Source organism: Ranitomeya imitator, chromosome 1, assembly GCF_032444005.1.
Source record: "Ranitomeya imitator isolate aRanImi1 chromosome 1, aRanImi1.pri, whole genome shotgun sequence".
Lineage (NCBI taxonomy): Eukaryota > Metazoa > Chordata > Amphibia > Anura > Dendrobatidae > Ranitomeya > Ranitomeya imitator.
In genome coordinates, this window is record NC_091282.1 from 70,939,287 (window position 1) to 70,951,576 (window position 12,290).

Consider the following 12,290-nt stretch of genomic DNA (forward strand, 5'->3'; position numbering starts at 1 on the left):
CGTCTATTGATTACCGCCTTCTTAATAAGATCACTGTTAAATTTCAGTATCCCTTGCCATTGTTATCTGACTTGTTTGCTCGGATTAAGGGGGCTAGTTGGTTCACTAAGATAGATCTTCGTGGTGCGTATAATCTGGTGAGAATCAGGCAAGGAGATGAATGGAAAACTGCATTCAATACGCCCGAGGGTCACTTTGAGTATCTAGTGATGCCGTTCGGACTTGCCAATGCTCCATCTGTGTTTCAGTCTTTTATGCATGACATCTTCCGTGAGTATCTGGATAAATTCCTGATTGTTTACTTGGATGACATTTTGATCTTCTCAGATGATTGGGAGTCTCATGTGAAGCAGGTCAGAATGGTTTTTCAGGTCCTGCGTGCTAACTCTTTGTTTGTGAAGGGATCAAAGTGTCTCTTCGGTGTGCAGAAAGTTTCATTTTTGGGGTTCATCTTTACCCCTTCTACTATCGAGATGGATCCAGTTAAGGTCCAAGCCATCCAGGATTGGATTCAGCCGACATCTCTGAAAAGTCTGCAAAAGTTCCTGGGCTTTGCTAATTTTTATCGTCGCTTCATCTGTAATTTTTCTAGCATTGCCAAACCATTGACCGATTTGACCAAGAAGGGTGCTGATTTGGTTAATTGGTCTTCTGCTGCTGTGGAAGCTTTTCAGGAGTTGAAGCGTCGTTTTTGTTCTGCCCCTGTGTTGTGTCAGCCAGATGTTTCTCTTCCGTTCCAGGTCGAGGTTGATGCTTCTGAGATTGGAGCAGGGGCGGTTTTGTCACAGAGAGGTTCTGATTGCTCAGTGATGAAACCATGTGCTTTCTTTTCCAGGAAGTTTTCGCCCGCTGAGCGTAATTATGATGTGGGCAATCGAGAGTTGCTGGCCATGAAGTGGGCATTCGAGGAGTGGCGTCATTGGCTTGAAGGAGCTAAGCATCGCGTGGTGGTATTGACTGATCATAAGAACTTGACTTATCTCGAGTCTGCCAAGCGCTTGAATCCTAGACAGGCCCGTTTGTCGTTATTTTTTGCCCGCTTCGACTTTGTGATTTCGTACCTTCCGGGCTCTAAAAATGTGAAGGCGGATGCTCTGTCTAGGAGTTTTGTGCCCGACTCTCCGGGTTTATCTGAGCCAGCGGGTATCCTCAAGGAAGGAGTCATTGTGTCTGCCATCTCCCCTGATTTGCGGCGGGTGCTGCAAAAATTTCAGGCGAATAAACCTGATCGTTGTCCAGCAGAGAAACTGTTCGTCCCTGATAGGTGGACTAATAAACTTATCTCTGAACTTCATTGTTCGGTGTTGGCTGGTCATCCTGGAATCTTTGGTACCAGAGAGTTAGTGGCTAGATCCTTCTGGTGGCCATCTCTGTCACGGGATGTACGTACTTTTGTGCAGTCCTGTGGGATTTGTGCTAGGGCTAAGCCCTGCTGTTCTCGTGCCAGTGGGTTGCTTTTGCCCTTGCCGGTCCCAAAGAGGCCTTGGACACATATTTCGATGGATTTCATTTCTGACCTTCCCGTTTCTCAAAAGATGTCAGTCATTTGGGTGGTCTGTGATCGCTTTTCTAAAATGGTCCATCTGGTGCCCTTGGCTAAATTGCCTTCCTCCTCTGATTTGGTACCTTTGTTCTTTCAGCATGTGGTTCGGTTGCATGGCATTCCTGAGAATATTGTTTCTGACAGAGGTTCCCAGTTTGTTTCAAGGTTTTGGCGAGCCTTTTGTGGTAGGATGGGCATTGACCTATCCTTTTATTCGGCTTTCCATCCTCAGACTAATGGCCAGACCGAACGAACCAATCAGACCTTGGAAACATATCTGAGATGTTTTGTTTCTGCAGACCAGGATGATTGGGTGTCCTTTTTGCCGTTGGCTGAGTTCGCCCTTAATAATCGGGCCAGCTCGGCTACCTTGGTTTCTCCATTTTTTTGCAATTCTGGGTTCCATCCTCGTTTCTCTTCAGGACAGGTTGAGTCTTCGGACTGTCCTGGTGTGGATTCTGTGGTGGATAGGTTGCAGCAGATCTGGACTCAGGTAGTGGACAATTTGATCTTGTCCCAGGAGAAAGCTCAATTTTTCGCTAATCGCAGACGCCGTGTGGGTCCCCGACTTCGTGTTGGGGATCTGGTTTGGTTATCTTCTCGTCATATTCCTATGAAGGTTTCCTCTCCTAAATTTAAACCTCGTTTTATTGGTCCGTATAGGATTTCTGAGGTTCTCAATCCTGTGTCTTTTCGTTTGACCCTCCCAGACTCCTTTTCCATACATAATGTATTCCATAGGTCGTTGTTGCGGAGATACGTGGCACCTATGGTTCCATCTGTTGAGCCTCCTGCCCCGGTTTTGGTGGAGGGGGAATTGGAGTATATTGTGGAGAAGATTTTGGATTCTCGTGTTTCTAGACGGAAACTCCAGTATCTGGTTAAATGGAAGGGTTATGCTCAGGAAGATAATTCCTGGGTTTTTGCCTCTGATGTTCATGCTTCCGATCTTGTTCGTGCCTTTCATGCGGCTCATCCTGGTCGGCCTGGGGGCTCTGGTGAGGGTTCGGTGACCCCTCCTCAAGGGGGGGATACTGTTGTGAATTCTGTGGCTGAATTCACTCCTGTGGTCACAAGTGGTACTGCAGCTTCTGAGCTTCCTCCCTCAGGTGTTCTGGTGAGCTCGTTAACTGCTTAATAACTTAACTCCGCCTGATGCTGCTATCCTTGCTCCTTGTCAATGTTTCAGTGTTGGATCTGAGCTTCTCGTGATTGTTCCTGTGACCTGCTGCTCTGTATAGCTAAGTGCTTTTTGCTTTTTTTTTGTTGCTTTTTTTCTGTCCAGCTTGTCTTTTGTTTTGCTGGAAGCTCTGAGATTCAAAGGGTGTACCGCCGTGCCGTTAGTTCGGCACGGTGGGTTTTTTTTGCCCCCTTTGCGTGGTTTTGCTTTAGGGTTTTTTGTAGACTGCAAAGTTCGCTTTACTGTCCTCGCTCTGTCCTAGAATATCGGGCCCCACTTTGCTGAATCTATTTCATCCCTACGTTTTGTCTTTTCATCTTACTCACAGTCATTATATGTGGGGGGCTGCCTTTTCCTTTGGGGAATTTCTCTGGGGCAAGTCAGGCCTATTTTTCTATCTTCAGGCTAGCTAGTTTCTTAGGCTGTGCCGAGTTGCCTAGGTAGTTGTTAGGCGCAATCCACAGCCGCTTTTAGTTGTGTTTAGGATAGGATCAGGTGTGCAGTCTACAGAGTTTCCACGTCTCAGAGCTCGTTCTTGTATTTTTGGGTATTTGTCAGATCACTGTGTGCGCTCTGATCGCTAAGCACACTGTGTTTCTGGATTGCCTTCATAACACCTGTCATTAGCAAACATAACACTGGAGCTCTCCCAGGCTGCGTTCTCACCAACTTCCTGTCTTTCCCCCAGTTTTACCAAAGTGTGAGGAGTGGCCTAATACATAGAGCCTTTTGCTCCCCCTGGTGGCCGGAGTGTGAAGTGTAATGTGTGACTGTGGTACCTGGTCAGGTGAACTCCTTTAGTGCAATCAGACATAACATCACTCCCCTTAGCGGCAGAGCGACATTACTGCAACGACCAGGACCCTGGGGCGCTGCACTGGCTTTCCTGAAGAGATGGGTTTTCAGGTTCCGTCTGAAGGATCCGAGGGTGGTGGATAATCGGATGTGTTGAGGCGTGGAATTCCAGAGGATGGAGAATATTCGGGAGAAATGTTGGAGGCGGTTGTGTGAGGAATGAATCAGTGCGGAGGAGAGTAGGAGGTCTTGAGGGGATCAAAGATTGCGTGAGGGAAGATAGTGGGAGATTAGTTCAGAGATATTGAGAAGGGACAGGTTGTGGATGGCTTTGTAGATCAGTGTTAGTAGTTTGAACTGGATTCGTTGGGCAATTGGGAGCCAGTGGAGGGATTTGCTGAGGGGAGAAGCAGGGGAGAAGCGAGGAGAGAGGTGGATTAGCCGGGCAGCAGAGTTGAGGACAGACTGGAGTGGTGCAAGGGCATTAGCGGGGAGGCCACAGAGGAGGGTGTTGCAGTAATCGAGGTGGGAGATGATGAGGGCATGCACAAGATTTTTAGTAGATTGTGGTGTGAGGAAGGGATGGAATCTGGCAATATTTTTGAGTTGGAGGTGACAGGAGGTGGCAAGAGTTTGAACGTGCTGTTTGAACGACAGGGCAGAGTCGAGAGTTACCCCGAGGCAGCGGATTTCAGGTGTGGGAGAGAGTGTGATGCCGTTTACCATAATAGATAGATCAGGTAAGGGGGATACGCAAGATGGGGGAAACATGATGAGTTTAGTTTTGTCTACATTGAGTTTTAGGAAGGGAGAGTTGAAGAAGGAGGATATGACTGATAGACACTCCCGGACTCTGGACCACAGAGAGGTGACATCTTTGCCAGAGAGGTAGATCTGAGTGTCGTCTGCATATAGGTGGTACTGGAAGCCATGGGACTTTATGAGTTGTTCTAGGCCAAGGGTATAGATGGAAAAAAGTAGGGGCCCTAGGACAGAGCCTTGAGGGACTCCAACAGAGAGAGGGCGGAATGAGGAGGTAGTGTGGGAGTTGGAAACGCTAAATGTGCAGTCGGAAAGGTATGAGGTGATCCAGGACAGGGCAAGGACTTTGATGCCAAGGGAAGAAAGAATCTGTAGCAGTAGGCAGTGGTCGACTGTGTCGAAAGCAGAGGACAGGTCGAGAAGGAGGAGGATTGAAAACTGTTAGCTTTGGCTAACATCCTGGTATACCTCTTCCGGTATCCTCAGCCTCTGGTGTGCCTGCAGCCAACTAGCCAAGGCTAGTGGTTGGATGAAAAGGCATGCCGATAAAAGACGTTTGGATTCTTCTCCTTACCTCCCTGGCGATAAGGTTTGGCTTTCATCCAGATATGTCAGACTGAAGATTCCCTCCTACAAACTGGGCCCCCGTTACATTGGTCCTTTTGAGATCCTAAAATGCATCCACGGTGTTGCCTATAAATTGAAGTTGCCTGCCTCGCTTCGTATTCCCAACACCATCCATGTCTCTCTCCTTAAGCTCATGGTACTTAATCAGGTCCATTCATCGCCCAACTCTGCCCTGCCACCGTTTGGTTCCGACAATGTCATTGAGGTAAGGGATATTCTGGCCATGAATAAGGTTAGAGGGAGAATGTTCTTAATTGATTGGAAGGGTTTTGGTCCTGAGGAGAGATCTTGGGAGCCATGGTAGAAGATCGATGCATCCCGTATTCTAAAAAGATTTTTGTCTAATCTCAAGAAAGGTTGATGTAAAGGAGGGGTACTGTTAAGGCTATGGCCGCCTGGCCCCCTGCTACTCACCTTCTTCCTTCCGCTCCTGCGTTGCGGCGTGTTGCGGGACAGGGTTCACAGCATGTCCCTTCTGCGCTGCCGGTCTTACGGTCGGCAGAGGAACTCCATTGTTCACGTATGCGTCTCTACTTTCTGGTTCTGAAGTGTCCTGACCGGAAGCACTGCTCAGCCAATGGGACCGAGGTACCGGGTATATCAGGGCGCCATGTCTTTTTAGAGGCACCTAATTATTGTGTGCTACTCAGCATTCATAGTAACATAGTAACATAGTTAGTAAGGCCGAAAAAAGACATTTGTCCATCCAGTTCAGCCTATATTCCATCATAATAAATCCCCAGATCTACGTCCTTCTACAGAACCTAATTGTATGATACAATATTGTTCTGCTCCAGGAAGACATCCAGGCCTCTCTTGAACCCCTCGACTGAGTTCGCCATCACCACCTCCTCAGGCAAGCAATTCCAGATTCTCACTGCCCTAACAGTAAAGAATCCTCTTCTATGTTGGTGGAAAAACCTTCTCTCCTCCAGACGCAAAGAATGCCCCCTTGTGCCCGTCACCTTCCTTGGTATAAACAGATCCTCAGCGAGATATTTGTATTGTCCCCTTATATACTTATACATGGTTATTAGATCGCCCCTCAGTCGTCTTTTTTCTAGACTAAATAATCCTAATTTCGCTAATCTATCTGGGTATTGTAGTTCTCCCATCCCCTTTATTAATTTTGTTGCCCTCCTTTGTACTCTCTCTAGTTCCATTATATCCTTCCTGAGCACCGGTGCCCAAAACTGGACACAGTACTCCATGTGCGGTCTAACTAGGGATTTGTACAGAGGCAGTATAATGCTCTCATCATGTGTATCCAGACCTCTTTTAATGCACCCCATGATCCTGTTTGCCTTGGCAGCTGCTGCCTGGCACTGGCTGCTCCAGGTAAGTTTATCATTAACTAGGATCCCCAAGTCCTTCTCCCTGTCAGATTTACCCAGTGGTTTCCCATTCAGTGTGTAATGGTGATATTGATTCCTTCTTCCCATGTGTATAACCTTACATTTATCATTGTTAAACCTCATCTGCTTAGGCTTCTTTTGTATGTTTTCTCTGTGCTCCTGTATACCTTGTGGTTATTCCTTTTTTCCCCTCCTTTTCTCTCCTGCAGCATCTGCCCACTCCGTCCATCAGGAGGTCCCCTGCACCCGCTCCTCGTTGTTATCCCTGTCCACCGACCCAGTCCTTCGGCCCGTGCTCTTTTCCTATTCCTGGTATCCTGTATTCTGCTTCATCCCTTTTCTTCTGTTCTTCCTGTTCCCTCAGTCCTGTGTTTTATCATTTTCTCCCATCCTTCCAGTTCCCTACGAGCCGCCATCTTGGCACCGGCTGTCGAAGTATTTGAGTCCCCTGGGTCTGCCCCTAATGATCCCTGTATAGGGGTCAGTTTCACCTGGTTAGCTCACCCAGGGGGGTTCGGTACCATGACCCAGAGGGTCCACTCTAGGAAGCTCGCTTTCCCCTAGCATTACAGATGTGTTATCTCAAAGCACATCGTCTACATCAGCCGAAAGCTGGAAGGGCTGCAGCAATGCCTCAGTGAAGCGGCAACAGGCTCTGCTGAAGCTAATTTGTCTAGAACACAAACCGCACACCGCGGCAGAGTTACTGAAAATAATAACAGACCAGACACATCTGTGGCTCTTGCTGCAGAACCTAAAACCAGGCATAGTCATTTGTGATAATGACCATAACCTGGTGGCGGCTGTGAAGCTAGGCAAGTTCACACGCGAACCATGCTTGGTCCATGTGCTGAACTTGGCAGTTTAGCAGTTTCTGAAAATCTACCAAGATTTTCCAGAGCTTTTGGCCAAGAAACCCCGCATGTGTGCCCATTTCCACAAGTCAGCTGCAGCTGCTACCACTCTGGCACTGCTGCAGTAGTGCCAGCTCATCGACTCATCGGCATAGTTGTTTGTGATAATGGCCATAATCTGGTGGCGGCTGTGAAGCTAGGCAAGTTCACACGCGTACCATGCTTGGTCCACGTGCTGAACTTGGCAGTTTAGCAGTTTCTGAAAATCTACCAAGATTTTCCAGAGCTTCTGGCCAAGAAACACCGCATGTGTGCCCATTTCCGCAAGTCAGCTGCAGCTGCTACCACTCTGGCACTGCTGCAGTAGTGCCAGCTCATCGACTGGTGTGCAACGTGACCATGCACTGGAACTCCACACAGCACATGCTGGCATGGATTTGTGAGCAGTAAAGGCCAGTTGTTGAATATCAGCTCCAACACTCCTCTCGGTATTCTAGTCAGCCTCTGCACATAACAACTGAAGAGTGGGCCTGGATTTCTAACATTTGTGCAGTTCTCCAAGACTTTGAGGACTACACAAACAGTGCAATGATCCCACTTCTATGCCTACTTTATTATTATTATTATTATTATACATTTTTATAGCGCCATTTATTCCATGGCGCTTTACATGTGAAAAGGGGGCAAACATAGACAAATACATTAAACATGAGTAAAAAAACAAGGCACACGGGTTTAAAAGGAGGGAGGACCCTGCCCGCGAGGGCTCACAGTCTGCAGGGGATGGGTGAGGATACACTAGGAAAGGGTAGAGCTGGTTGTGCGGCGATTCCGTATGAGGATCACTGCAGGCTGTAGACTTGTCAGAAGAGGTGAGACTTCAGGTTCTTTTTGAAGGTTTGTATGGTAGGCGAGAGTCTGATGTGTTGGGGTAGAGAGTTCCAGACTATGGGGGAAGCACGGGAAAAGTCCTGGATGCGATTATGGGAAGAAGAGATGTTCTGTCTTCATACACGTTGATACGGTGTGTGTGTCAGTAGTTTTCAAATACGCTACTGCTGCAATTGCAGAAGAGGCATCGCAGAAGATACAAAGCCTTTGCATCTTGACTTATGTTGATGGCATGGAAGCATATGATCGTGCCACGTAGAGACTTGACAGGGCTTCTAAAGAGTTCTTCCATCTTACCCATAAGTCTCTTTTCTCGCTGGGAAGCGGATCATCCCAATCATCCCAATCAGACGTCTCTTGGGTGAAGTCTCTCAACATCATTTTACCATGGATAGTTACAGGAGTTACAAATCCCAGAGGATCGTACAAGCTGTTTACTACGGACAGGACGCCTCTTCGCGTGAAGGGTTTCTCTTCTTCGCTGATCTGGAAGGTGAATGCATCCTTTTTCAAATCCCAGAGTAAACCAAGGCTCCATTGCATGGGAAGGGAGTCCGTGCTTAAATCCAAGTCTTATAAGTCGGTTGAGTAATCTTGAAAGGGAAAGGCTGCCATTAGTTTTTGGCTGTTGGAAGCAATTTTGTGCAACCTCAAATTGGACGAAGTGAGCATTTCTTGTGCCCTTCTTAGGAGACTGACTGCCGACTCATCTGTGGGTGTGGATTTCAGCCAGTCATCTACGTAGAAATCCTTTTCTACAAACGATCTTACATCAGATCCATACTTTGCTTCACCCTCTCTGGCTGAATGTCTAAGGCCATAGATAGCGACAGCAGGGGAGGGGCTGTTCCCGAAGATATGTACCTTCATACGATATTCCACGATGTCCTTGTAGGGGTCATTATCGCGGTACCAGAAGAACCTCAAGTAGTTTCTGTGTTCTTCTTTAACAAGGAAGCAGTGAAACATCTGTTGGATGTCAGCCATAAATGCTACTGCATCCTTGTGGAAGCGAAGAAGTACTCCCAGAAGTCTGTTATTGAGGTCTGGACAAGACAGAAAGATGTCGTTTAATGAAACACCTTCGTATCTGGCACTTGAGTCAAATACTACTCTTATCTGGCCTGGTTTCTTCGGATGATACACGCTGAAAATAGGTAAGTACCAACATTCCTCAGAATCTTGAAGTACAGGTGCAATTTCCGCGTGGCCACTCTGGAATATTCTCTCCATGAAGGTAAAGAAGTGTTCTTTTGACACTGGTGTCTTCTGCAGTTTGCGTGTAAGGGAACAAATCGACTGTAGGCAAGTTCTCTGTTGTTGGGTAAGCATTGCCTCTGTGGTTTGAATGGTAAAGGTGCGACCCAACTCTTTGATTCATCTTTTACTATTTCTCGCTCCATGATGTCCAAGAACAGTCTGTCCTCTATGGACGTTGCTACCTGGTTGTCTTCTCTTGTCCTGTGGAAAACTGTGTACCCTATATGATCTTGCTCACCGTCGCATGCATGGTCTTCACAGGAAGGATCAGCTAACGGACAAGGTGGAGGGGTGTGGTGTGGCAATTCTTTAATCAGGAAACTGCTCTCGCATGGCTGGAAGAGAGACGGACGTCCATTTTCAAGAGTATTGGTGAGCATATTGTTGACTGATGTCGGCCTGTGTGCTCCACCCAAACAGACGTCTCCCACGATGACCCAGTAAGACAATTGGAGCTCTTTGGTCCAGTTCCGGTATCAGGTGAGCTACTGTATACGTTTCAAGTGGGTATGATGAGCTGCTACCTCTGGTGTAGGTATCGCCGACCTGTTGTCAGGAATTTGGTTGCACTCCAGTATTGATGGCAAGGATAAGCAGGTTTGACTGTCCATAGACTCTACCTTGAATCCGGTCGCCTTTCTCCCCGCCGTCTCGACAGTACCTGCACATGTCTTCAAGGAGTACGGCGAGCCGGGACCAGCAGAAAGAAAAAGGACTTAGCTAGAGACCTGTTGCTCTGATCATCCAAGATTGCATATACCTTGATTGCCTTATCCCGTTGGCTCGCTGGGAATACTCTGACAAGACAGATCTTCGAGCAGGATCTTCCTGCTACAAGTTCCTTGCAGATCTCTGTACACTGCGAAGTGACCACTGGGGTGTCTATGTCAGCGTCCATCTGTTTTTCGGCAGACTCTTCTTCTCGCGACGATACCCCTGAGGGTGGCCCGGGGTGTAAGGCCGTGTTGTGCTCCACACTACTACATTCGGCGCATTTCACAGTTCTTGGCGAAGTGTGAGGTCGTTGCGCAGCATCTGAAGCATATCTTGTTTTCCTTTAGGAAACTCTTACGGTCTTCTAGAGTCTTCTCCCTGACCTGAGGTGTCTTGTGTAGGGGGCAGTGTTTGCTGCGATCCTGAGGTTTGTTCTCTTCTAGAGAGGACTTACTTGCCCTGTATGGAAAACCTGTGGAGGTAACATTAGTTTTGTGGACTGCCACTGGTGTTTTAATGGGTTTTACACCAGAGGCAGTGGTACATGACATAGTGAAATCGAAGCTGGGGTCATTTCTAACGTTAGCCTGCTGAGCAACAAAGTCTACAAACACCCTGAAAGGAGGAAATGGTACCTTATGAGCCTGTTTGTAACGGGACCCGTGACTGACCCACTTTTTTTGTAAGTTGTAGGGGAGTTTTTGGACAATTGGGTTGACACCTCTGGCGGTGTCCTGGAATGCCAACCCTGGTAGGTCACCTTCTGCCTGAGCAGCATGTACCTCCATTAACAAGTTGCTCAGTTCCCTGAGCTTTTGATAACCCTTATTTGCTATCTTAGGAAAATCATCAATTCTTTTATACAAAGCGTTTTCTATAGCTTCTATTGACCCATAACATTCTTCGAGTCTCTCCCACACCATACGAAGTCCTGTGTGGGGGTACTTTATGTTAATGTTCCTGATTCTTTTGGCGTGTTCAGCTGACTCGTTCCCAAGCCACTTTTACCAGTAAATCTAACTCTCCACTACTGGAAAGTTCCAAGTCTCTGATGGCGTTCTGGAAGGAGGCTCGCCATGCTCTATAGCTCTCGGCTCGATCAGTGAACTTTACAAGTCCCTTGGTCCACCAGCTTCCGGCAGGTAAAGAACTTTGCAAAGTTCATAGTGGCTGAGTCAGTGGCGACATGAGCTGGTGTGCTGTTGTCATGCGGTGTGTGTAGTGCGTCCTCATACCTGGTAGGAGCTTCTGGCTTAGGAAAGTCTGTATAAAACCGTTCCGAAGCGAAGGGTGTCTCTGTCAGTCTGGGAGGAGGCCGTACCTTCTGTTCTGTAAGACGGTAGTGGTGGTCGACGTCGTTTCGCGGTGTACCTTCCTGCTTCCAGTACGGCATTTGGAGGAAGGATCTCTGGTAATCTGTATAGGCTAGTGTGATGAGGGAACAGCCGCCATCTTTGGACGGGCATACTAAAACAGATTGGCGTGACTCCATTTTGTCTCCTGGTCACAGGAGCGCTCCTGGCCCCCACCTTTTCTAATGAATAAAGTTCCTATTAGTATGCTAACGGGCTGAGCTCAGTGTAAACTGTAGACGGTTTTCAAAGCTCACTGAGGAAACCACGCCAGCAGGGGGGCTTGGAAATGCTTGGGGCTTAATTAAAACACGCATGCCAAGTGGCCACTGGATACACATCTATTATGGCAGCCCAGCCGAACCGTCTCCAACATGGAATTGTGAATTATGGACGCATCGTCCGAGGTACAGGCTCATAAAAAATATTCTCCTTACCCTAAAGAAATTGTGCATCCAACAGTGCGACCCCCGTGGCGGTGGGAGGTCTGAAACCCGAGATATAGAGATCAGCCTCCCACAGGGACCGAATGGGTCCAGGTTTGATCCCAGTACGACCGGCAGAACAAACCACAGGCGCTGGTACTGCCCGTGTGCTGATCCGATCATCCTGAGGGAGGTTATCCCATTTATTAGAAATTGGAATAAATCTTGCAGGGAGGCAGAGGGGGTGGAGATTGCTAAGCCCACCCAGCTGCAGGCAGGGGGGCTCAGCCAGGTATAAGAAGAAGCTGAGGTCACTGGGAGGGCCTCACTCCACAGAAGAAGATCATGCTGACATCTTAAGGAACAGGGTATGCCAGCCAGAGGGGAGCAAGCACATGCTTTCTGGAGGCTGCCCGGCAACTAAGTTTTTTGGACCTGCGGAATGCTGTGCCCCCCAGCTTCCACAAGCGACCTTCAACCTGGTAAATTGACCTCCAGCTTTATACCTTTAAGCCTTGTATTATTGTTGTTA